The 24644-nt window shown below is 38.0% G+C and overlaps 1 pseudogene; it reads right to left on the reverse strand.

The window, feature by feature from the left end:
- Positions 1 to 351: 351 nt before the first annotated feature.
- Positions 352 to 445, reverse strand: LOC122110496 (annotated as a pseudogene).
- Positions 446 to 24644: the final 24199 nt, after the last annotated feature.

A 24644-nucleotide genomic window follows, 5' to 3' on the forward strand; every position in this document is an offset into this window, starting at 1 on the left:
AATGTGTTTCATTTGTTCCTGGATATAATACTTTGAATTCTACATTGTTTTATAATATATAGGTTCACGATTAAATGTGTTATTTCAGATAGCATTCCATATAGAAACAGTTTAAGATTCCTTTTTTTCCTAGGTCCTTATAGTATTTTATTTCTTTGGGATAAAATGACAATGATATCTAATTTGAAAAGTTTTGTAAAGATTATGCTATGTAAAGGTTTTTCTAAGTTGAGGATTTAGTACACTGATGTCAAACTAACTTTCAGTTCAATGAATTACATTTATTGTTACATTTGTATTTTTGTAATTAATTTTTAATAACTGTTTTTAATTTCTTGCATCTGAAGAATGACAAATATGGAATACTTAAATTTTCATATCATCCTTGTGCAAGTGCCATGTTAATCTCTATATTGTAATTTGGGTAAACGTGCTGCTGAAGCATGTAGTATCCTGTAAATTTAAGTAGTTAATGATGTAGTCTTTATACAGGCATATATCCTTGGTTGACTGTTTGTAACTAGGAAACCTTATTGTTCCTAAAAATGCTATTGATCTTACTTCTCTAAAATTCTGGGTAGATTGGAAAAAACTTATATTGTTTGGTCAAATGCTCACATTTGCAATTTTTTGTCAATGACAATTTTAAGTATTTTTCATTTTAAATTTGATCATACTTTGAAGTCTTTATAGCTAGGTCCAAAGGTGATGGCTTTACAAGTAATTATTTATCAACTGAGTTAGCTTTGAGCTAATGGATTCAAATTAAACCTTGCTTAAGAGCTACTTCTAAACTTCTGTAGCTTAAAATTTCCTAAATGAGGTCTTACTGGCAAAAATGTCTACCTGACCCTTTACTCTTCTTCCATGTAGCAACAGACCAACCAGAATATCTTACCCTGACAGCATAGATTTTCTTATTGGAACAAAACTAATCTTAGTTAAAAGGGATCATAGAGAGATGAACAGTTAAAATAGAATCGTTTAGACTAGAAGGTACTTTATCAAAATATAATTGTTTTTTATACCTAACATTTCAAAAGTAGCTAAAGCCAAGAAGGTGAAAATTTTTTCATATGTATGATTACCTAATGTCATGGCTAATCTACCATACTACCAGGCAGGAATCTACACTACTGCCTTTCATTCACCAAATATTTTCATAGTTAAAAGAGAAGTCTATATGTTTCTCCTCCATATTAGGCCTTAAATTGGTAATGTTTTAATCACAGTGTTTCCTCTTGTCTCTAGGCTGTAAATCTACAAATGATAAAGCTTTAGGTCCAGCTCTATCAAACACTGAGGTAGAAATAATGGAATAATACATTAAAACACAGTTGCCTTTGATACCCTAACCATATCAGAACATTGCAAAACATGTGCCTTTTTCCTATATTTTATATAGTTATATATTTTATACTTATACATGCTGATATTTTATTTCACACTGTGAAACTTACCAGAAATAATTGATAATTTGACAAATAGATATAAATTACAATTAATAGACTGGAATATAAATAATTAGGTTTAGAATATATATCAGAATATGAAAAGTATCAATGCAATGTCTTCTGTATAAACTTGTGATAGGTTCTAAGTGTTCTTGGTCTTCAGAATTCACATTGTAAAAAAAAATTTGTTTTCCTCTAATCTATAAGGGAATTTACTCTGCTGCTCTGTTTATTATTTTAACTCACTGGTTCCAAAATATTTTTCTCCGCATTTCTGATTATACGCAAATTTTGCTGATATGATGTCTAAAACGTATTATTCTTTTGCAGGACACACATGTCCTAGGATCCCAGGTCTCAGTTATCAGCATCATCAAGTAACAATGGCAAGACTTCTCATCTAGGCCCATGCAACATCCCAACAGAAAGTAATTGAAAATCCATCTCAATTCTTGACGACACTGGAATTAGCAGTAAGCAATTGTGAAATGCAAGGGAGCTTGAAATATGAGATCACAAAATCTGAAAGAAAGTTCAGTAATTCAAAGTTTCAATTTACAAATGACCAGCCCATATGAGCGAACAAGATCACAAATGTCACAAATTATTTTTAATACCCCTCTCCTAATAATTACTGAAAGATTTCAGTCCAACATAAGTAGGCAAAAAAAAAAGAGTTCCTAGAACGATAGATCCATAATTGGTCTACCAAGGCTAGGAAAACTTGACTTACCGGTCAAATATAATTCACAAAAACATTATTTGAGAAGATCGTTAATGCTTCAAAATACTGGTACTTCAGGAAAACTTGGTTTTCTAGTATAAAAATGTTATCATTCACAAACAAATGATAACCTATATTTAATCTCCTGAAAACAGATTCCTATTCAAATAATCTTTTAAAATCATATTCATCAAAACAACAATTGACAAGTCGATGATAATTAGTGACATTACAAACTTTTCAAGTTTAGAGTGCAAGTTACAATTGAGTTGATTTATTTACCCAGCACTAATGCCAAACAGGTTCAACCATTCATTAAAGTGTAGAAATAGTACCACCCACCATTTGTGTTGTTCAGTAGGTGCCTTCCAGAAATGTGTCAAATAGAACAACCTCCCATAATTCAAACTCAAACACTAGCTAATAAAGTATATTTCATCACTTAATAAGGTACATTATAAAAAGTCACAAATAGTTGCCTTATCATATGTTGTTTTATGTTTTCCCTATCTGTCTAACATAGTAAGAAATATGACTTAAAGTCATGAATATGGGTACTCATCAAAGATGTGACAAACAAAATCTGTCTTCTATTTCTCTCATATTCCTCTATAGTAGTAAATCGTAGTTTTCTTCTTTTTCCAAAACTTAGAGGTAGTAGAAAATATTATCCGATGTAAAATAAAATAATCACAAGCCTTTTTACAAAGCGATTTATAAAATTTGGTAGTTAGGAATATATTCTAAGCCATTTTTAAACTTTCTTGTTAACTAAAGATTAATCTTCCAAATGGATGAGAATAAAATCATGTCTAGGTGCTTCACGTCTCCAGTCTTGCAAATTGTTATTGCAGATGAATGAATTATGGAAATATAAACTGACATCAGTTCAAGTATAAGCAGGATTGAAACTCTATGGAATGTATATAAACCTTTCAAAATATTAACAGTTTAACAGAATGACTATCAGGAAGTTGAAACCAGAGAAGAAAGACATAGAATGAATGAAAAATGGAACAAGGGGCAAGTACAGCTAGAATACTCAATGTACACATGTGACTAAAGAAGTGGTAAATCTGAAATAAATCTTGGAGAAGGGGTTGGATGAGAATGATAGAAGGAGTCACTCTGATCCAGGAACATTGGACAATTTGATGGACATATTTATTGTAATATACTTGCACAACCTCTTGAGATTTAGTTTTAAAACACAACAAAAAACAAAAACACACAAAAATCACAACCAAACAGCAATCTCTAGAGAGGATGAATATGACCTCTCAAAATTTTAAATAGTTAATGAAGGGTAGTCTTGGGAAAAGCAAACAAAGCTGTTCAAAGAGGACAGTTTGGGGTAGCAGAGAATTTTGAACAGATTTAAATAGATTGTCTAAGGTTAAGAATAACCAACATCTGCTGTAAATATTTTCTTCTGTGAGTTCTCTTTTTCTACAATGGATACTCCAGTACTCAGCCACACTTGATAGCTTGTGAAGATAGAATGGAAGAAACAAGATCAAGAAACCATTACTCCACTGGAGACAGAAGAGTCCTCTATGTTTTCTCTCCTCTCTCTTCAGAACTCTTTCTTCATTCTTTTAAGTCAAGTGATTTTGAATTATATCTTTCATTCTTTGTTCTAGCAAAGTAATTAGCCACACTAATTTACTAAATATTATTTTCCTTTCTTTTCCTACCATGCTGTTTACTTATCCAAGATAGTCCATTAAACTTCATCCTTGCATTTGGTTGCCACGAAAACCCAACATCTATGTTAATGAGGACAAACTCTAATGTAAAACTTTGTCTACATAAAACCAGTCCAATAAGCTGTGATCACAAGTATTTAGCTATACTTTTTTCTTTTACCTTGAAAGTCTTCTTGTGTCTAAAGGGCCACTAAAATTACTCCCACACTTTTTGGTTCAATCACTTCTAACCTAAAAGATATGTTTTGCTAACAAGATGCTTAGAGGAAGTATACTTCACTTACTTTAATCTCTCGTAAGACGCTCTTAGATAACATATCAGGAAAAAAGTTATTCTTTCCAAAATTATTTCAATAGATTATTTTCTCTTGGTCTTACATTTGCTCAACTAAATGTATGGAGAAAAATAGAGTTAAATCGCCCATACCTTGTATGACAGTGTCTGTTACAACAGACAATACTTCTTTGTCCTACTTCTATGTCCTCCTCATAGTCCTTTCTTGATTTCCAATTAATCACACCTTCTTGGCTTCAAGTCTAGTGAAGCTGAAGGAGTATAAGGCTTCCCCCACTGCTACATCTTCCTGATTTCTCTTTTTAAATTCTTTTATTTGGTTGTGGAATTTATGTTCATGTCTTCATCCAATCTGTTCTGCATTGTATTGAGCCAAATAGGTTCTGTAAAATCACTTTAGGTAGCAAAAATATTAACAAAATCTATATCAAAAAGTTTTGGAATCCCTCTACTGCTGAAGCCAATACTCTTAGCTAGGGCTTCTAAGAACACCTTTTCTTACCTTTTCAATTTGCTCAATTCTTTTCTGAACCCAAAACTTTTTGGCTAATGTAATAAGAGAAGTCTTCACTATCTCATGTTAATAAGGATATTATATTTTGTGAGCTACTTAGAAATGTGAAATCATTGGCTTGAGGTATCCAATCAGATATTTTTCTTTGTTTCAGGGCTTCACATGCAAAGATATTGTGTAAAGTATTATAAACAGAAAAGTGTATACCCAATACATTCTTTCATTGTTGAGGGCACTTTCTCCCTAAATATTTTGCCCCAAATTATCTTTTTCAGAGAATTTCTGCTTGGTAATTAAAGTCAATTCACACATTTTGATGTCTTTTTTAAAGAAATTTGAACTTAAATTCCACTACAACCTTGTTTCACACAGTGAGAGTATTTGTCCTGGGTAAGGATAGTTCTCAGGGGAACCTACAGGATTTATAGCAAGGTTTCTGAGGTTTATTTGTTTAGTGTGAAAATGAGCCATCTTCACCCACATTGCTTCCTCTCAGCTAAGTCTCCATGGATTTCTTTTCATGAAAGCCTATTTTCCCAGGCAATTTTAAATTTTCTTAATAGGTTAAGTTGCTAAAAAGTTTGAACAATTAAAATTTACCTGACATAATTTTAAAATTCTTTTGAAATTCCTTTATCAGAATAGCGAATTTACCAATCCTAATTCCACCTTTACCATCAAAAACTGTTACCATGCTGTTTTCATGATATAGTGTCCATGAAACTATTATTTTCCATTGGCTTTGTTATGCATATAAATGACTATATAAGCTGATGCTGAGCAAAATGAACTCCAAGATATTGAAACAAATTTTTATGTACGGTTTGAGTTTTTAATGTACTATGTGATTTCTATTTTGGGGGGATTTTTTCCCCTATGGTTTGTCCCCGGCTGTATTTGATTTTGGTACCTTGTGTATTGTGTATATATTTACCTTAATTAGGGAAGGGAAGAGGAACAGCAAAATGGTGAGAAAAAGGACAAAGGGCAAACCAATGCAATAGCAATACTCACAAGACAATATGTTGGAAATGTACATTACAACTTGTGAGAAGTATTGAGGTGAAGGAAAACTGTGAGAAAAATGAAGGAGGGGCTAACACCTTTGAAAAGTTATGTATTAACTACCTTACAATTACTGTAATCCCACTGTACATCACTTTGACAATAAAATTAATTTAAAAAATAAGTTGCATGAATAAATTTCACGGTATTGGTATAGTAAATATTATTCTTTATGCAGTAACTTTTTAAAAGTTAATACTATTTTGCATCTCATTTGAATTAATTAACCCTTTTTAATCAGAGGACCATCAACTTGAATCCAACTAGACAATATTTTCACAATATACTTGACAATATTTTGAAAAAAGAATAAATTTAGTACTTTCTCATACTCAAACCAAAAACAGTTCAATTCTATGTAAACCCATAATTTTAAAAGTAAATAAGTTGTTAAGAGGAGAGAATATATGTGTTCTTCAAAATTCCTATGACTGATAACTACTCATTTTCAAATTCTGAACATTCCATACCTGTTGGCATGTTATGAAATTCTGCAATAGATGCAGTTTCCAGTGGGGTGTTACAGATTGAGAAATCAACAGAAAAATAGCCACATTCTGGTAGAGGATAAAACTATGAGGCACCTGTAATAATTAATTCTTCAAGAGTAAGCAATTGTTAATCAGAGTAAGTTATTATTTCTATGACCATCAATCCTAAGATTTATGCCATAAAGTCATCCTAGCCCAACAGTTTCCAACTTGGAGGGAACACCTCAAAATTCCCTTAATGCACATTACGAATAGCTTATCTCTATTGTGAAAAAATACTACACCTCTGCTAATGTGATGCCCTCTGTGTTCTGGAAAGAACACCACAATAAACTGGGTTGCATCATTTTCCCCCACTGGTATTCTTGAGATCAAAACACTTGTAAACATTATTTATACTTATGCTTTTTAACTATCATAGATATTTAGGATGCTAAGATCGGCGGATTTCCGTTCAAAACCCACCCAGGTAGGACGGTTCCCTAGATTCTAATCTCCAAGAAACTTCTCAAAAAAGCCAGACATAAGTGGCACTGAAGTTGAAGTGGTAGGGCACGAGCCTTGAGCATAAACAGGCTCAGAGAGAGTGTCCAGGCCCAGAGTTCAAGCCCTATGATAAATCAATAAAATAAAAACAAAAATAAAAACAAACCCCAAACCTAGCAATTTTCTCATTGTATACAGAGGCACATAATTTAGGAAATTGCTTCCTGTGTTACATACAGGTAGAAAAAAGAAGATGTCATACAATTATACTCTTCATACAATGTTCTACCAAAGCCTCAAAAATTGCTGTTTTCTAAATTTATAAGTTAACATCATCTATTTGTTGGCAACTCTGTCTACATTATTCACATTATCATTTTATACATGAACTGTTGGAATTATCTATTAACTAAGTTCTAATTATAACTCTCTTGAAAGAATATTCTAGGCAAGTAGAATGCAAGAATCATTTGTAAATTTGTCAATTAAACCCTCTACTTAAAAAGAATTGTGTAGTATCTTATAGAATATGAAAATAAAACAAAACAAAAACATTTATTTTAAATCTAAATTCTAATTTAGCAATATCTACAAAGACATGCATTAGACAAATTCGCTTTTTCTCTGGGCTTAAGCTTTTGTAATCCTTCATCAATTCTTTGGAATCCAACAGAATTATGCTAACTTTGGGTGAGAATTTTGGATGGGAATCAAGAGCCATTTTGCATGTAGAAATGTTCTGTAATGAAGACAGCATTGCAAACACAACTGAGGATTATATCTGAGTTACATTGTAATTGGAACCTTGACTTTTCAAAACATAGTGAAAAAATTAGCCCAAACTTCCAACTGTGTATTCCTTTCTTGTTTGGTTTGTTTTATGAAGACAAAATTATATTACCTAGTTCAGGGAAGATATCACCATGTAATTTCACTCTCTAATCTCCTGTCAGTCTGAGTGCTAAAATTCTAGCCTTGTATCACATTGCCCTGCCATAGTTTCTTGGTTTATTTAATCTAGATACAGACTAGCAATTCTGAACTTCTCGAGTGATATTATCCACTAGACTTCTCAGACTGTTCATGTACTATTTTCAAAGATGTTCTAATATTTGGCACAGGATATGAACATTTTCAAATGCACCTGCGGAGTCTCTGATTCATTCTTCCATGGATCCAATCATTTTAATATTGATTACTTGACTCTCTTCTTATCTCTAGCTTACCTATCTAATATTCTCAAACTTTTTTGAAGAAAGTTCACTTGAGGATTTTCTAATTTTAAAAATTATCACTTGAGGGGCTGGGAAGGTGGCTCAGTGGTAGAGCGCTTGCCTTGCATGCCTGAGGCCCTGAGTTCAATTCCTCAGCACCACATAAGCAAAAAGAAAAAAGCTAGAAGTGGCACTGTGGCTCACTGTGGTAGAGCACTAGCCTTGAGCTGAAGAGCTGAGGGACAGCGCCCAGGCCCAGAGTTCAGGCCCACGACCGGACCCAAAAAAAAAAAATTATCACTTGATTCTAGTCTTACTCAGGACATATTTTCTATTGCTTTCTAAATTTTCTACATATTCTGAGAGTTGTATCATTTCTGTATTTGTGTGTGCACATTTAAGTGCTTCTGTGTTTATGATTATGTTTGTTTCTATGTATGCAAAAACCTCAAGCTCTTATTTATCAGTCTTGCTCATGACTGGTATTCCATGACCTGAAATATTCTTCCAATCCAGCTTTTGGAAGGTTAATTATAGATAGTGTCTCAAAAACTGTTCTGCCCAGGCTGGATGCAAACTGAACTTCCCAGACTCCTTTATATTTGTAGCTTTTATTTATCCAGTAGAATCAGCTTTTAAACTACAAACATTTTTGTGAGTGTAAATTCTAAGCTGTATCCCAGATTTTTAACTCAAGAATTCATATAAAGATAGATGAGCATACACATTACATATACTGAGTGTACACTGTTAAGAAATGTTATCCTAAGCTCGGTGGCAGTGAGATCTGAGGATTGGGGTTCAAAGCCAGCCAAGGTAGGAAAGTCCCAGAGACGCTTTTCTCCAATTAACTGCAGGAAAAGTGGAAGTGGCACTGTGGCTCAAGTGGTAGAGCATTAGCCTTGAGCAGAATAGCAGAGGGAAAGTGCCCAGGCCCAGAGTTTAAGTGCCAAGACCACCACCAAAAATATATATATATATATATAAGCAAAGGAAAGAAAAAGAAATGTCATCTTAGTCACCAGTTCATTGCTAGTATATTCCCTACTCTCACAAGATGGACTTTTTTTCCCAGTTAAATCCATGCTCTTATGTCTGACTTTTTTAGAAGCAGAATTATACTTCCATTCTTCTTTCTACAAAGTTGCTTGATGAGCAAGCATGATTTAGAAAAGGAGTGCCCTCAGAATTCGTGTTCCACATAGGAGTAATGCTTTCTCTATATCACTCCCATAAATCTACATACTGGACTTGGCTTTATTGTTTCAATGTTGTCTTATTTGTAGATTCTTTTTATACTATATTGAACGCTTATACTTAAAAGCAGAACTTCTCTTTCTCCTAATATTGCTATTGTTTCCCTTACTGTTAATGCATGTACACTTGGGAAATAATGCGCATCACATACACTCTCAAAAAGAATGACATGATAACCTTCTTCCCATTTAAAATTCTCTTTAATATACAGAGAACTTACAAAGTTTGAACTCAATGTAGTCATTGATAATGTATTTATAAGCAACATAAATTTCATATTTTCTCTTTACTAAGTTGTCCTGAAACAAGTGTTACCTCAGGTCAAAAGTGTCCTTGTGTTATTTCAATGATCCCAGAAAACTTTCATCATACCTCAGGCAGCACCATCGATTGTGATTAGCAGTGACAACACAAAATCCTGGAATCTTTGAATTCCCAGAATTAATCTTCACCTGACATCTAAGTACATTCCTGACATTAATTGCTGTGACCTAATGAACAAAACTTTTTTCAACACAGTATCCTAATATAAATAAAGTACATGAATTAGGGACTATTGTCAGAATGCAATTATATATTGCAAGTATGTGTTCTTTATTTTGCATTTACTAACCAAAAAAAATTTTGTCCTGACCCACAGACCACTTCCAGAATGAGAGGGCCACCTTGGGTTCCAGCCACATGGGGACGCTGGGCTACCTCCTCCAGCACCCATTCAATCAGTTTCTGTGAGAGAGAGAGAGAGAGAGAAAGAAAGTAAGAATTACACTTGTCAGGTGCCTGTGGCTCAGAATTCTAATGCTAACTACACAGGTGGCTGAGATATGAGGATCATGGTTCATAGCCATCCCGGGCAGGAACGACTGTGAGACTTTTATCTTCAAAGAACCACCCGAAAACTGGAAGTGGTACTGTGGGCTCAAGTGGTAGCCTTGAAGTGAGGAGCTTGGGGACAGCGTCCAGGTCTAGAGTTCAAGCCCCACGAATGACAATCAGTGGACTTCCCACTACAAGAAGTGGACTGAATAGCAGCCATTGTCCTAGAGTGCAGAGTAGAGAAATCAGGCTGAGCTTCCTGTGAAGCTGGCTTCTCGGTGCCTCGATTTCCCCAGCTGCAAACACAACAGACTGAAGGATCCCCTGCCTTATGGGGATAGGTTAATGATGAAAGAGAGCCATGTTTTGTTTCATAATACCCACTTGTTGCATGATTAATAACTGGGCCCACCTCAGCCCTTTTTGGTATCTTCCTGTCATATGCTCACAGAATTGCCAAGAACCTTATCTGAAGGCTGCTCCCTCTGTGCCTAGCCATGCTCTAGAGATCCCTCTGTATAAATCTATTGTTTCCTGACAACTCTCCTGTGAGGAGACTGAGGTCTGATGGTTGAGGCCCTACCCAGAGCTTCACCTGTGGCCAAGAATCGGCTACTGTGTACTAAGAGTTTGGGATAATCCATCTGAACCGATGACTGAGCATGGCACTACATGCCTACCATCCCAACTACAGAGGACCAGGCCTCACATAATATAAAGGTGCCATTTTTATTCCAGGACTGGGATTTTTACTCATGGTCTGGGTAACTCTGTTGCACTGTATGGGAAGGGAAAGCTTGTTTCCCTGAAATCAAGAGATTCAAGTATTTTCCTTAGGCCTGAAATTGATCCCCACGACTAGAAAACATCCTATTCATGTACAATTTATACATATGATTTATATTTATATACATATGTTGACTCCATATTGTGTTAAGTATAGTTATTTTATTTTTTATTTTATTCATGTATTGAACGTTTATGTTATTGACTATTTTGGCACATTTAGAACATTGATTACATTGATTAAATAGGATATAGGTCTACATAAGTATTCTACTTCATACCTGACACCGAGGACATTCACAGAAAAGGAAAACATGTGTCACCATCAGCTTCTTACTCCACGATTCATTGTTTGGGAGTTCTGGCATCTGAATTCATGGCCTACAAGGCCAAACTCATGAATGGGTGAGTGTCATCACGCCATCCTGGGGCAAATTGAGTGGACAGGCAGTTCCCAGAACCTGAGATTTTGCACCAGGTGTTAACAAAATAAGAACAGATTGACATGTAGATGGCAGTATGCTAATAAATATATATTTTTATAGAGAACCAGAGATGTCTATACATTATTCAGTTATATAGACTACATTCCTACCAATTCTTGGGTATTCATTATGCCTCCATATAATTAATGTTATTGTTTTCATCCTTAAACTATTAATGAAATCAATCAGTGTCCTCAAATTATTGTGTAATTAATAATATTCTTTTTATGCTTCATAAATAATAAATAAAATCAATCAGCCTCCTGAAATGATGCAGTCTAAATTTATTATATATATATATATATATATATATTTACTGTGAAAATACTGTACAGAGGGGTTACAATTACATGGGCAAGATTATGCGTACATTACTTATCAAGCATTGTAGCCTCCTCCTTTGTTTCCCCTTCCCATCCCTTTCCATCCTCCTCCCTGCCCCCCACCCAATCCTTCCACCCCTCCTCCCCCAACAAAGTTGTAATGTTCATTTTCGACATAACGACTTGTACACCTCATTGTTGCAAGGGGTTCACCTGTATCCCTATTTAAGAGATTTGTTTTTCCCCTTCCCCTCCACAAATTATACCGACATCAAATACAGTGAAAGCAGGGGTTATACTGTCGGGGAGGGACATACAAAGCAACAAAGAAATAATCTTATAAATGTATTAGAGACAATCGCATGAAAGAAAAAAAAAACATTTGCATACATATCTTAGGGTTCATTTCCCTAACATCATCTTATCTTACCTTTTCTGCTTGACTCAGACATATACTAGATATTGCAAATAAGGGAAACCATGGGACATATGTTTCTTTGGGCCTGGCCTACTTCATTTAATATAATTTTTTCCAAGCCTTTCTATTTCCAAACAAATGGGGCAATGTCATTCTTTCTGATGGAGGCATAGAATTCCATTCTGTATATATACCACATTTTCTTGATCCATTCATTTACTGAGGGGCTGGTTCCAAAATAAAAGACCCGGAATAGCAAAAACGATCCTCAACAGAAAGAATACTGCTGGAGGTTTATTGCAGTCTAATTTTATAGCAGAATCATTCACGATCAACTCATTCTACTGTGACATTGATAACATTCCATTGTTATTCCTATGGGTGGGAACCAGTTTCTTAGTATCTCCTGTCATTGGTTGGTGTCAGGAGGAGGATTAAAAATCAACACCTATGTTGCCACGTGGGCCTATGGCTTCCCTGATAGTCTGCCATCCTTCAGCAATGCAAGGTGATGTACCTTTTGCAACAGTGATTTTCAGACCCAGGAGGGTTACCGTGCAAAGGGAGAAAACTTAAAAAGGCCATATTATTTCTGTGCATTGTTTTCCCTGCAAGGCCTGGGTGTCTAGGATCCCAGGAGCAGCTGTTTGTCCAGTTGCTGCACCCCAGCATTGGGTGATCAAAGCTGAGGCAGAGTTGCCACAACCTGAGTTCAAGCCCCATGCTAAGGAAAATTTTTTTAAAAAATTAGCTCCCTGGCTTTGGATTTGAACTCAGGATCTGGGTAAATCTGCAGCAATGTGGAGTAAGGGGAGTATCACTGTACTTAAACATAAGAAAATCAGGACTGTTCATTAGTCCTGAATTCAAGCCCCAGGCCTGGAAAACATACTATCTATATGCATTGTAAAGATAGGATTTACACTTACCTCTAGTTGTTCAGTCCATACATATTTGGTTTTGTTGTTCCTTGCATTTTTTGTTTTATTCATTTATTTAGAGTTGATTTTACTAGGATAAAACACATTCTGTTTATTACATTGATGACATCCTAACACAGAGCATCAAGATTTGTAGAAAATGTTCTCCATCATGCCTGACACCCAGGATTCTCAGAGAAAAGGTAAAACAAGGTTCACACTTGCCTTCTTACTCCATGATCCACGTGTTGGTAGTACTGGGATCTGAACTCAGAGGCTAGCAGGACCAATTGGCCAATAAGTCAAGGTGAACACACCAACCTGTGAGCATCTAAGGAGCTAGGCCATTCCCAGCATCTGACATTGATCCCTAAGGTGGTGCACTATAGTCATAAATTCATAATTTAAACATAGAATCTATATTGATATACATGTGTGGACATCATTTTGAATTTGGTTTAGGTCTCCTTTTTTGTCTATAATTCATGGAGGTATTGTGTATTTTACTAAGTATGGTGACAGCTATAACTGTGCTAACATGGATGATGACCTATTCCCAGGGTTATAGAGTTGCCTATGCGTTCTCCACCCTAGTTGAGACCCAGGACTTTCACATGAGAGGAAAATGTGTGCAACAACTGGCTTCTGACATCAGGATGAATATTTTTTCAGAGCTGGGATTTGAACTCAGGTCTGGGCAGCTCTGTTGCACTGGGGGAGAAGGGGAAGCTCACCATACTTGAAGACTTGAATGTCAGGACTGGTCCAGGGCCTGATTTGAAGGCACAGCACTAGACAAAATAGCAATCCCACCTTTTTTAAACATAGGATCTCTCTTTACCTATAGGTGTGGTATGCATCTTGCGTTCAGTGTAGTTATTCTTTTCATTTTGTGTCTTATTCATGGATGTATTTTGTATTTTATTGAGTATGGTGCCAGATATAACTGTGCTGACATGGATGACAACTTGTTCCCATGTCTATAGAGTTGCCTATATAGCATTATCCATCCTCGATGAGACCGAAGACATTCACAGGACAGGAAAACATTAAACATGTGCATCCTTGGGTTTCTCACATCAGAATGAATCTTTTGGCAGTGCTGGAATTTGAACTGAAGGCCTAGCAGACCCAATTGGTGAATGGGTCATGGTGAGCACAACAGCCTGTGAACTACTGAGGATCTAGGCCATTCCTAGGACCTGAGATCAAGTCCTGGTTGGGGCTAATATAGTCATAAATTCATAATTAAACAGAGGCTCTATATTGACAAATATGGCTAGGCAGCATCTTGGTTTCAGGTGTAGTCACTCTCTTTATTTTGTGTCTTATTCATTGATGCATTGTATATTTTCTTGAGTATAGGATGACAGATATAACTCTGGTGACCTGGATGACAACCTATTCCCTTGAGTGTAGAATTGTCTGTACATTTTCCATCCTAGGGAGACCGAGAACTTGCACAGCATAGGAAAATATGTGTAACGACTGGCTTCTCACATCAGGGTGAATTATTGGCAGTACTGGGATTTGAACTTGGAGCCCAGGAGACCCAACTGCACAATGGATCCACATGATCACACCAGACTGTGAGCCACTAAGGAGCTTGGCTGTTCCCAGTAACTGAGATTGAGCCCCAGGGAGGCCAACATAGTCCTCAATGCATCATTGACACATGGGATAGTATCCACATCTATGAGTGGACTGCATCGTGCATTGAGTGTAGTTATTCTCTTTCTTTTGTATACTATTCATGGATGTATTGTGTATTTTTTTGAGAATATGATAACAAGTATAACTGGGCTGATATGGATAACAACTTATTCCCATGGCCACAGGGTGGCCCATGCATTCTCAAATCATAGCTGAGACAGAAGACTTGCATGGGAAAGGAAAACAGGTGCAACAATTGGCTTCTGACATGAAGATGAATCTTTTGGCAGGGCTGGGATCTGAACTCTGGGCCTAGCAGGTCCAATTGGTAAATGGGTCCACATGAGCACATCAGCCTGTGAGCCACAAAGGGACTAGGCCATTCCCAGGACCTGAGATTGAGCCCCCCTGGGGGGAGATTGTGGAGCACAATAGTCATCCATTCATAAGCTGAAGGGAGTATGCAAAAAAGTACATATTTGTATAGAGTAGGAGAGATGGTGACCTGTGATGGAATCCAATCTGTGTGACTACCAATTCTTGAACCTTTCCTGATGCCTCCATTTCATGACTGTGATGCTTGTTGTCATGTTTCATCAACTCTTCTTTACAAATAATAAACACCCATGAGTCTTGCCTATCATTTCCTACTCGCATCATGCACTAATTACTCATTCAAGGATGAGATCGATAGCATTCCATGACTCTTTCTAGGTCCAGAAACCAGTATCTCAGGATCTTCCACCATTCCCTCCTCATAGCGGGGGCTGAATCAAGCCTCAGGCCTGCAAAAGATACTTCTTATATACATTTTAAAGGTAGGATTTATACTTCCCTACAGATGTTCAGTCCATATTGTGTTTGGTGTGGTTATTCATTTTATTTCTTATTTTATTCATCTATTTACTATTTATTTTATTGACTCTGATGACACCTATACCATTTATTAAATTGTTTACATCCTATCATATAGCATCTAGATTTTAGATGTGTTCTCCATCACGCCTGGCAATGCTAGGATCTGAACTCAGGGGCTAGCAGGCCCAATTCATGAATGGGTGAGTTTTAGAATGGCAGCTTCTTGCCAATGAAGCTGTGAGGGGGTTCCCACATGCTGAGATTTACCCCCAGGTTTGGCCAAAACAGCAATACATCGATAGGCAGACAGTGGTATACAAATCAATATATATTGGTAAAGCATGCAAGAGCCATCTATCTATGATTGAATGACATCTACTACGTTCCTACCAACTCTTAGGTATTTATTATACTACTATGGAAGGAATATTTTTCTTTTCATGCTTAATAAACTATTAATTAAGATCAATCAGCGTTCTAGGATTATTGCATCCAATTTTAGACTAGACCGATGCAGCCGTTTAATACTCTTTCAATCAGTATTCCTATTTATAGGAATGAGTCTCTTGTGATCTCCTGCCATTAGTGTCAAGACTGGGATTTGTACCCATGGCCTATGTTGACAGGTTGGGCTACGACTTCACTGATACCCCACCAGCCATCAGCAATGGCAGGTCAGGTCCAATTTGCAACCGTGTCATTCAGATCCAGGATGGTCACTGTGCAAAGAGGAAAATCCTAAAACCCCAGCCCTCTGCAGCTCGCCAATCCTTATACTTTCCAGCTATTTTTTTTTCTTCCTGAAAGCCCTCTGGGCCTAGGATCTCAGGCTCGGCTATGGTCCCAGAGACTGCACCCCAGCCTCAGGAGATCCAAACTGAGGCAGAGTTTCCGCAACCTGTCGTACCATGGTTGGCCAAAAATAAATAAATAAATAAATAAAAATCCAAAAATAAAAATAAATAGATAAATAATTTAACTAGATTAAAAAAAATAAAGCTCCCTGTTTTGCAATTTCTGCCAGTTTTCTTTCCTAGCCTGGGATTTGAACTCAGGATCTTGGTAAATCTGTAGCAATGTGAGGGAAGAGTCCAAACCCCGTGCCAACCAAAAATGAAAAACTAAGTCATTGACCTCGGCAGAGGGAGGAAGTTGTGGAGATGGGAGGGAAGGGATGGTAGGGGAAAAACAAAGGAGGAATCAACAATGCTCATTAGTAAATGAACTCATTACCTTGCTCCTGTATCTGTAACCTCTCTATACAACATTTTTAAAATAAATAGTTACAAAAGAACAGGAACAATGTAGTTCTCAGAGAAGCACTTTGGAGTTAAGGGAAGGATGTTCGAATAACTGTACAAAATTCTACTATGCCTTTTTTTAATATTCAGTATGGAACTGTAAACATAACTGTTTCCATTAAAAAAAATAAGTAATTGTCTTGGAAGTGGGGCCAGTATTTCCATCATTGCTAGGATTTGAGCTCACCGTCCAAGTAACTCTTTTGCACCATGGGTGAAGGCGAAGCTCACTGTCCTTGAGGAAAAGAAGTTCAGGCTAGAGTTCCCTGGGCCTGAATGAAGGCCCTGCAATAGAAAAAGTATTTCATTACATGTGTAATATATTACATATACTTCCATATATATGTTAATTTCATATTATGATTTTATTATTGATTTTGTATTTCATTTTTATTTGATTCATTCAAATTTCATTTTTATTTGATTCATTCATTTTATTTGATTCATTCATTTATTGATTATTGTATTTATTATACACAATATTAATAAAAATAATAAATAATAATAAAATACACATTTTGCACATCTATTATGAAATTATATACAACAATAATTATATACAATAATGTAGGACATTGTCTCATTTTTCATTAATATTTTAAGTGTTGAAACATAATACATAATTAAATGGAAGCGTTTGTCACAGTATTCAAATGTTTAGAGTCTCTCCCAAGTATGAGTTTGTCTTATCTTTGGACATCTTCCTATTGGGATTTCTTTAGATGATTTATAGTCAGATGCCTTTTCTTGAGGATATGAAAGTGAGGGATACAATTGTAAGTGTGGGGCTAGAAATGTGGCTTAGTGGTAAAGAGTTCGCTCAGCATGCATGAATACCAGGGTTTGAAACTGCAGTGCCACATACTTAGAAAAAGCCAGAAGCTGTGGTGTGGGTCAAGTGGCTAGCCTTGAGAAAAAGAAGCTCAGAGACAGTACCAAGGTCCTAAGATCAAGCCCCAGGACTGTCAAAAACAATAGGCCAGATGCCAGTGCTCACACCTCGAATACTAGCTTCTCAGGAGGCTGAGAGCTGAAGACCACAGTTCAAAGACAGCCTAGGCATGGAAAGCCTATTAGACACTTATCTCCAGTGAACCACCATGTGGCACTGTGGCTCAAGTGGTATAGTGTTTGCCTTGAGGTGATGGGTTCAGGGACAGTGCCAGGCTTAAGTTCGAGACACACAATTGGAAAAAAGTGAGGGTTAATCAAAGTACTTTTCCTATTTGCTAATTATGAGAACATTGTTTGGAAAATGAACACTGATGGACACCAGAATAGAAGTAAGAGCTCCAGGCTCAAGTGTAGCAGATCCATATGCCCAGCCTCTCAGACTCTAGCATTGTAACCTTGTGTCTTACCGGATTCTGAAAGGTCCAATGTTGAAAGACTTAATATGTTCCCCAAACCCTTTGTGATAAGCAGTTGACTTGTATTGTCAATGTCATTGCAATTCTGAAGCAGTAGCTCAGGCCCGTCACCTTAGCTCAGGAGACTGAGGTGTCAGGATCACAGGGTGAAGCCAGCCAGGGCAGGAAAAGCCTATGACACTCAGACTTCCACTTATGAAAGGTCAGACATTCAAGAGCTTCCTATGTTTTCTTTGGTGATGAGAAGTACTTTCACTCTAAATGTTCTTAGAGTTCTTGAGCTATAGAAGCAGGAAAGAAACATTATTGACCCATCCTGGGTTCAAATGAAGTTCTCAGGATCCAAACCCTAGCTGTGTTAGCAGGAAGAACGACAGTGTAACACTGTAATTGAAGGCAGAAAACAGTTTCAAAAGCCAAGCTAGATGCAGAGACCAGGCCTACAGGATTAGGAGGCAGAATGTATACACTCATCAGGGAAGGGAGCTGCAAAATCACTTCATTCATTCCAGGAACAGCCACCAATGGGGGAAACCTGAAACAGTTGTTAAACTAGGGTAAGGCTTTTCTCTGCCTCTTCAAACAATGAATAATTAACCTTCCTCCCTCAGGTGAAGGGAGCCTCAGGCTATCTTTTGGTAACCAATAGAGAGCCAGTTTAGTGGGTGAGAGGGGAGGAACAGAGTAGAAAAACCCTGCTCTCTGTTCTTAGGGAGTGGGTTTTTCACTCTCCATCTGTCAGATTTCTAGGCCCTTCTTCTTTCTCTGCCAGTCCTTTCTCTTTCCTTCATTCTCCACGTCATTAATGCAAATCCCCAGTCCAAGCCCCTGAGTTAGAACCTAGGTCTGCCCATTTGACTGTGGGGCCCTTGGCTGCCTGAGAAGTGGAAAAGTGACAGTCTTCCTGCCCTGTGGTTTTGTGAAGGCGATGCTGCTGGCCTGGCACACTACAGAAGGCCTCATGACTGGGAATTGTTCCCTTCTTTCCTCCTGATATCCAAGACCAGATTCATCTATCATCTTTCTGTTTATCTATTTAATCTATCTACGTATTTATCTAGGTATCTATGTATTTGTGTATCTATGTATGTTTGTATGTATGTATGTATGTATGTGTGTATGTATGTATGTATGTATGTATCTATCTATCTATCTATCTATCTATCTATCTATCTATCTATCTATCTATCTATCTATCTATCTATCTATCTATCTACCCACCTACCTAGGTATCTCTTTGGCAGTACTTGGGTTGAACTAAAGGCCAGGACACTGTCTCTAGCACTCTACTACTTGAGCCACAACACTGATTCTGGATTTTTCTGTGTATGTGCTCCCAAGGAATCGTACCCAAGGCTTCTTGCATGCTAGGCAAGCACTCTCTCAGCAATCCACATTCTCAGCATCCTCATCTTTTCCTTAATGGTAGTTTTACATAAGTATGCTACCATTTTACGTCCCCAGGTTTAATTTGCTGAATACTGGTTACTTCTATGAAACCTGATCTTCACTTCCCCTGTTTGATTTGTGACTATTCTTGCATCGGTCCTATAATAAAATGTAAATAAATGCTGCTGAGAGCTTCAGTGTGCATCATATAAGGACACAGGTCTGGAACCCTGGAAGAAAAAAGCCATGGGCCTGAAATGAAGATAATGATGCAGTATGTGCAAGGAGCATATCTGAAAAATGAACCAGTAAATAAAAGGACACTAATTGGATATGGTCTGTTTGCACTCAGGAAGGTAATATACACACATAACTGCATAGGGCACTGATACATAAACTTGGCCTTCTCTTTTTGAAAAATTTTTGTGGCCATCCCAGGGCTTGAACTCAGGGCCCGATGCATTCCTCAGCTGTTTTTCACAAGGCTGAGGCTTTACCACCACCACAGATCCACTTCCACCCATCTGGTCATTAATTGGACATAAGCGCCTCCCAAGCTTTCCTGTCTGGTCTAGCCTCTGTCTCCTGCTCGGCTTTCTCTATGAAAGCTGCAGCTCTACCCTCTGGGCAACTGCTCCACTTCTGGTTTTCTAGTGATTTATTGGAGATAAGAATCTCACATAATTCCTGCTCAGGCTGACTTTGAACGGCAATCTCCCAAGAGGCTTCAAGGGGCTTTCCTTAGGGATTCACCCAGTAGGCCCTCCACACAATCCCTTAATCTAAATTTTAAGAGGCACTAGAGAAAAAGAGATACATGAAGATGCTTCTAGTGTGTTCTAGATACTTAAGGTTAGAGACACACAACATTCATAATTATTAGATCATTTTATAGGCAAAAGGAGCAATGCAGACAATATGAGGTTTGCTCCAGCTTTTGGTTCTCTCATCCTGAGACAGTAAACTCTGCAGCTCAATGCTAAGTGACAGAACTGGCATGTAATATGGACATTAGCTGCCAAATCGTGTGACACTTACTTCTCACTTTTGGCTTCAAACCTGTGACCAGAGGAGAAGATGAGGAGAGAAAATCCTTCTCAGAGAAAGCAGATGTAAAGAACATTGGGCTAGTTAACTTATAAATTCAAGCCATTGGAATGGCCCTGTTAAGAAGTCAGATTGTCCAGATTAAAAAATGAAGAAGAAAAGAAAGAAGGTGCCAGCGGCTTTTCACTTTAATACCAGCTCTTCAGAAGCTGAGATGTAGAGAATCTGAGTTTGAATCCAGCCAGCATAGGAAAGTCCATGACACTGTTATTTCTAAGAGATCACAGGAAAACTCAGAAGTGGGGCTGTGATTCAAGGTTAATGCATTGCCCTTGAGCAAAAAGAGCTCAGGGACAACGCCTCGGCTCATAATTCAAAGCCGGGTGTGCCACCTCATAAAGAGCCTGTACTTCCATGTTTTTGGGTATGCATGGATGTATTCCTATAGGTGAAGTTCCTGAGTAGCTATGATGAACAGCACCAAGCTAGGAAATTTGTATTCAAGAAAATGATTTCATAACAGAGATTGCTTTCATGACAGTGCATGTTCCGTGGCTCCCTTCACTGTTTCCAGTGTAACCTGAGGGTTTCTCTGCATCCCAGGCCTGCTGCAAGAAGTGTCTCTCATTGTCTGAACAAGCAGACAAAAGGCCTCACTCCTGTACAGCTGTGTAACAAACAACTCCATCCAGGTCAGATAGTGAGAATGATTTTGGGCGGGCTCTGAAGGTAAGGAGAAAATGATCTCTTTGTACCCCAAACTATCTCTCTCCCCAGTGATCTGGTTTGACAGGAAACCTTCATTTGTGCCACTTCTCATGGCAGGCCAAGTCCTGTGCACTTATCCTGCCTTTGTGAGACTATATTCCAGTATTCAGATACAGTGCTAAATATAATTCAGGATACCTTCTGGCAGACAACCAGGGCACTGAACCTCATGAGATGTTTCATTGAGGGCGATGATAGGCCTCTGATGCCTCTCCTAGGTTTCCAGAATCTTGAGAAATCCAAGCACATATCTGATATCACAAAGCTTCCTGTCATCTAGGGCTGGTGAATCTCATCAGGTTTTGAAACCTTTGACCTCTCCTTGTTGGTCCCTAGGTGGCTAGGTTTGGGGTTGAACACAAGGCTGGGGTGCTGACCATGAGCTCAGTGCAGAATCCCAGTGCTTTACCATTTTGTGTAACAGCATCACTTCTAGTGATGTGTGTGTGTGTGTGTGTGTGTGTGTGTGTGTGTGTGTGTGTGTGTGTGTGTGTATGTGCTTGCACATGTGCTCGGGCTCATACACCATTCCTGGAAGTTGAACTCAGGACCTGAGCTCTGTACCTGAGCACTGTAATTAGTTTCTCTTGTACAAGGATAGCCCTCTTCCACTTGAGCTAGAGCCACTTCAGGCTTTTTTTTTAGTGATGTGGTCCTGAGAAATCAAACCCACGGTTTCATATATGCAAAGAACTCTACTCCTAAGGCACATTCCCAGCCCTCTACTTCAGGTTTGTTAGTTTGTTTCTGTCTTTTTGATGTTGTTGTAGGAGTTGAAGTCTGGGCGTGGGTGCTGTCCCTGAGCTCTTCAGCTCAAGTCTTGTGCTCTACCATTTGAGTCAAAGCACCATTTCAGTTTTTCTGGTGGTCCATCGGAACTTAGTGTCTCACGGACTTTCCTGCTCAGGCTAGCTTTGAACCATGATCCTCAGATTTCATCCTCCTGAGTAGCTAGTATGACAGGCATGAGTGACAAGCACCTAGCTTCAACTTCAGGTTACTTAGTGGTGAATTGAAGATGATAGTCTCATGGGAACTTTTGTGTCTGGGGTAATTTGAACCCAGATCCTCAGATCTCAGCTTCCTGAGAAGGCAGGATGACAACCTCAGCTATAGCCCCCTAGGTGGCTCTCTGCTGCAAGGGGGTCCTTGGCTCCATGTGGTGGAGTGCTATCCCAAGAGGTAAGGGGCATCAATCAGGCCCCTAATTCAAGGTTCATGAGTGAGAAAAACAAAAACAAAAAAAATTTCTGCAGGAGACAACTCATTACTTTTCAGTAATACATAATTTTTTCTCTGCCATAGGGACATATCTGAGCCTCAATATTCTTGTCTGCATAATCATCTCAGTTGTGGAGTTCTTACAAGGACTTGATGAAAGAATGCACCCTGTGAAAGACACAGCACATGGCACTCTTTGCATGACTCAGCACACAGCATCCTGTGAAAGACTCAGCACCCAGCACCCAATGCAGGACTCAGCACACTGCACTTTGTGAAGGACTCAGCACATAGCACCATGTGCAGGACTCAGCACAGAGCACCTCTTGAAGGTCTCAGCACGTAGCTCTATTCAACAAGCTGTCATTAGATTTAGGGTGCTCTCATCAGTATCACCATTCTTTGAGGAACATTTCACAAACCACACAAGTTCACATCTAATGGTTTATTGGGGTGTTGCTTTTGTTGTTGTTGGGGTTAGCCATGGGCTTGAACTCCAATCATGGGGTCCTTTTCTAATACCATTTGCTCAAGGCTAGAACTCTACCACTTCAAGCCATATTTCAAATAGTCTAGCAGACTTCCTGCCAGGTTTTAAAGCCCCTGAGCAGCCAGGATGTTGGTGGTAAGCCAAGGTAAACCAGGATGACAGCAGTTTACATCTGCCCAAGTCAGGTTAGCTGGCAGCTGTCAGCACCAGACTACTAGCTTTCTCTGTGATGAGGAAGTTGATGTCCTGTCCTTCTCTAGTTACAGTTGAACATACTACCTTTTTGTGGCGTCAGTCCTGGTGCTTGAGTAAGGGCTTTGACACTGTCCCTAAGCATTTGTGCTCCAGGCCAGCAATCAATTGATTGAAAGATAGCAGAACTTCCAGGTTTTCTGTTTATGTCACACTGAGGAATCAAACCCAGGGCTTTGTGCTTACTAGGTGAGCACTCAACCACCAGGCCCCAGGAGTGAACGAGGCATAGATAGAGATTGCTGTATATAAATATTATATACACAAAAAGATGTCTGTATATTATTAATTTAGAGATAATATTACTACCAATTAATGATAATTAATTGGTAATAATATTACTCCATTTAATGATGTGTCCAGTAAACAATTAATAAAACATTAATTAAAATTACTCAATATCCTATTAGTATTTATCACATATGTACATACACCCATGTATAATAATCACATAATTTATAGAATAAGACAGATGTCTATATATTATTAAATTATGCATCACCTGTTATTACCAATTATTAGGTATTTATGTTTCCATGCAATTTTTATTCTGTTAATGCTTAATAAAATATTAAACTTAATCCATGTCCTGTAATTATTGTGTCTATTTTATCTTAGAATGATTCACTACTAATTCAATCTTTTTTTTCATTTATTGTAGTGACAATTCTTCCACCTATGACATTTTTTACATTTATGACATGCTATTACATAGCTTATAGATTTGCATCTGAATTATACATCCTACCTGTCACCGAGTACTTTCAAAGAAAAAGAAAACATGTGTCATGCTTGGCTTCTCACTCCACAATTACAGTTTTGGCAGTGCTGGGATCTAAACTCAGGGCCTAAAAGGTTCAATTCATGAATGAGTGACTGATAGCACAGCAGCCTCTAGCCAATTCAGCTGCCAGGCTTTCCTAGGCCCTGAGTGTTAGGTTTTTAAAAAGAGGTAGGTGAGTAAGAACTGCGACAGCACGCACGTGGTATTCAGGTAAGGGGTAGGTTTATTCAGTAGACCTGCTGGGACCAGGCAAGGTTGGCACTCCACGTGGCTGGGAAAGGCCTGGGAAGGAGAGAGAGCTGGGAAAGAGAGAAAAGAGCTAGAAAAGAGCAGAAAGAGGGGTAAGAACAGTAGCACTCACGTGGTATTCAGGTAAGGGGTAGGTTTATTCAGTAGACCTGCTGGGACCAGGCAAGGTTGGCACTCCACGTGGCTGGGAAAGAGGAAAGAGAGAGGAAAGAGCTAGAGCAGAGAGAGAGCAGAGAGAGCTAGAAAAGAAGAGCAAGAGCAAGAGCAAGAGCTAGAAATGATCAGAGAGAGAAAAAGAGAGAGTC

This window comes from Dipodomys spectabilis, unplaced genomic scaffold (genome assembly GCF_019054845.1).
Source record: "Dipodomys spectabilis isolate Male_0828 unplaced genomic scaffold, ASM1905484v1 ptg000078l, whole genome shotgun sequence".
Classification (NCBI taxonomy): domain Eukaryota; kingdom Metazoa; phylum Chordata; class Mammalia; order Rodentia; family Heteromyidae; genus Dipodomys; species Dipodomys spectabilis.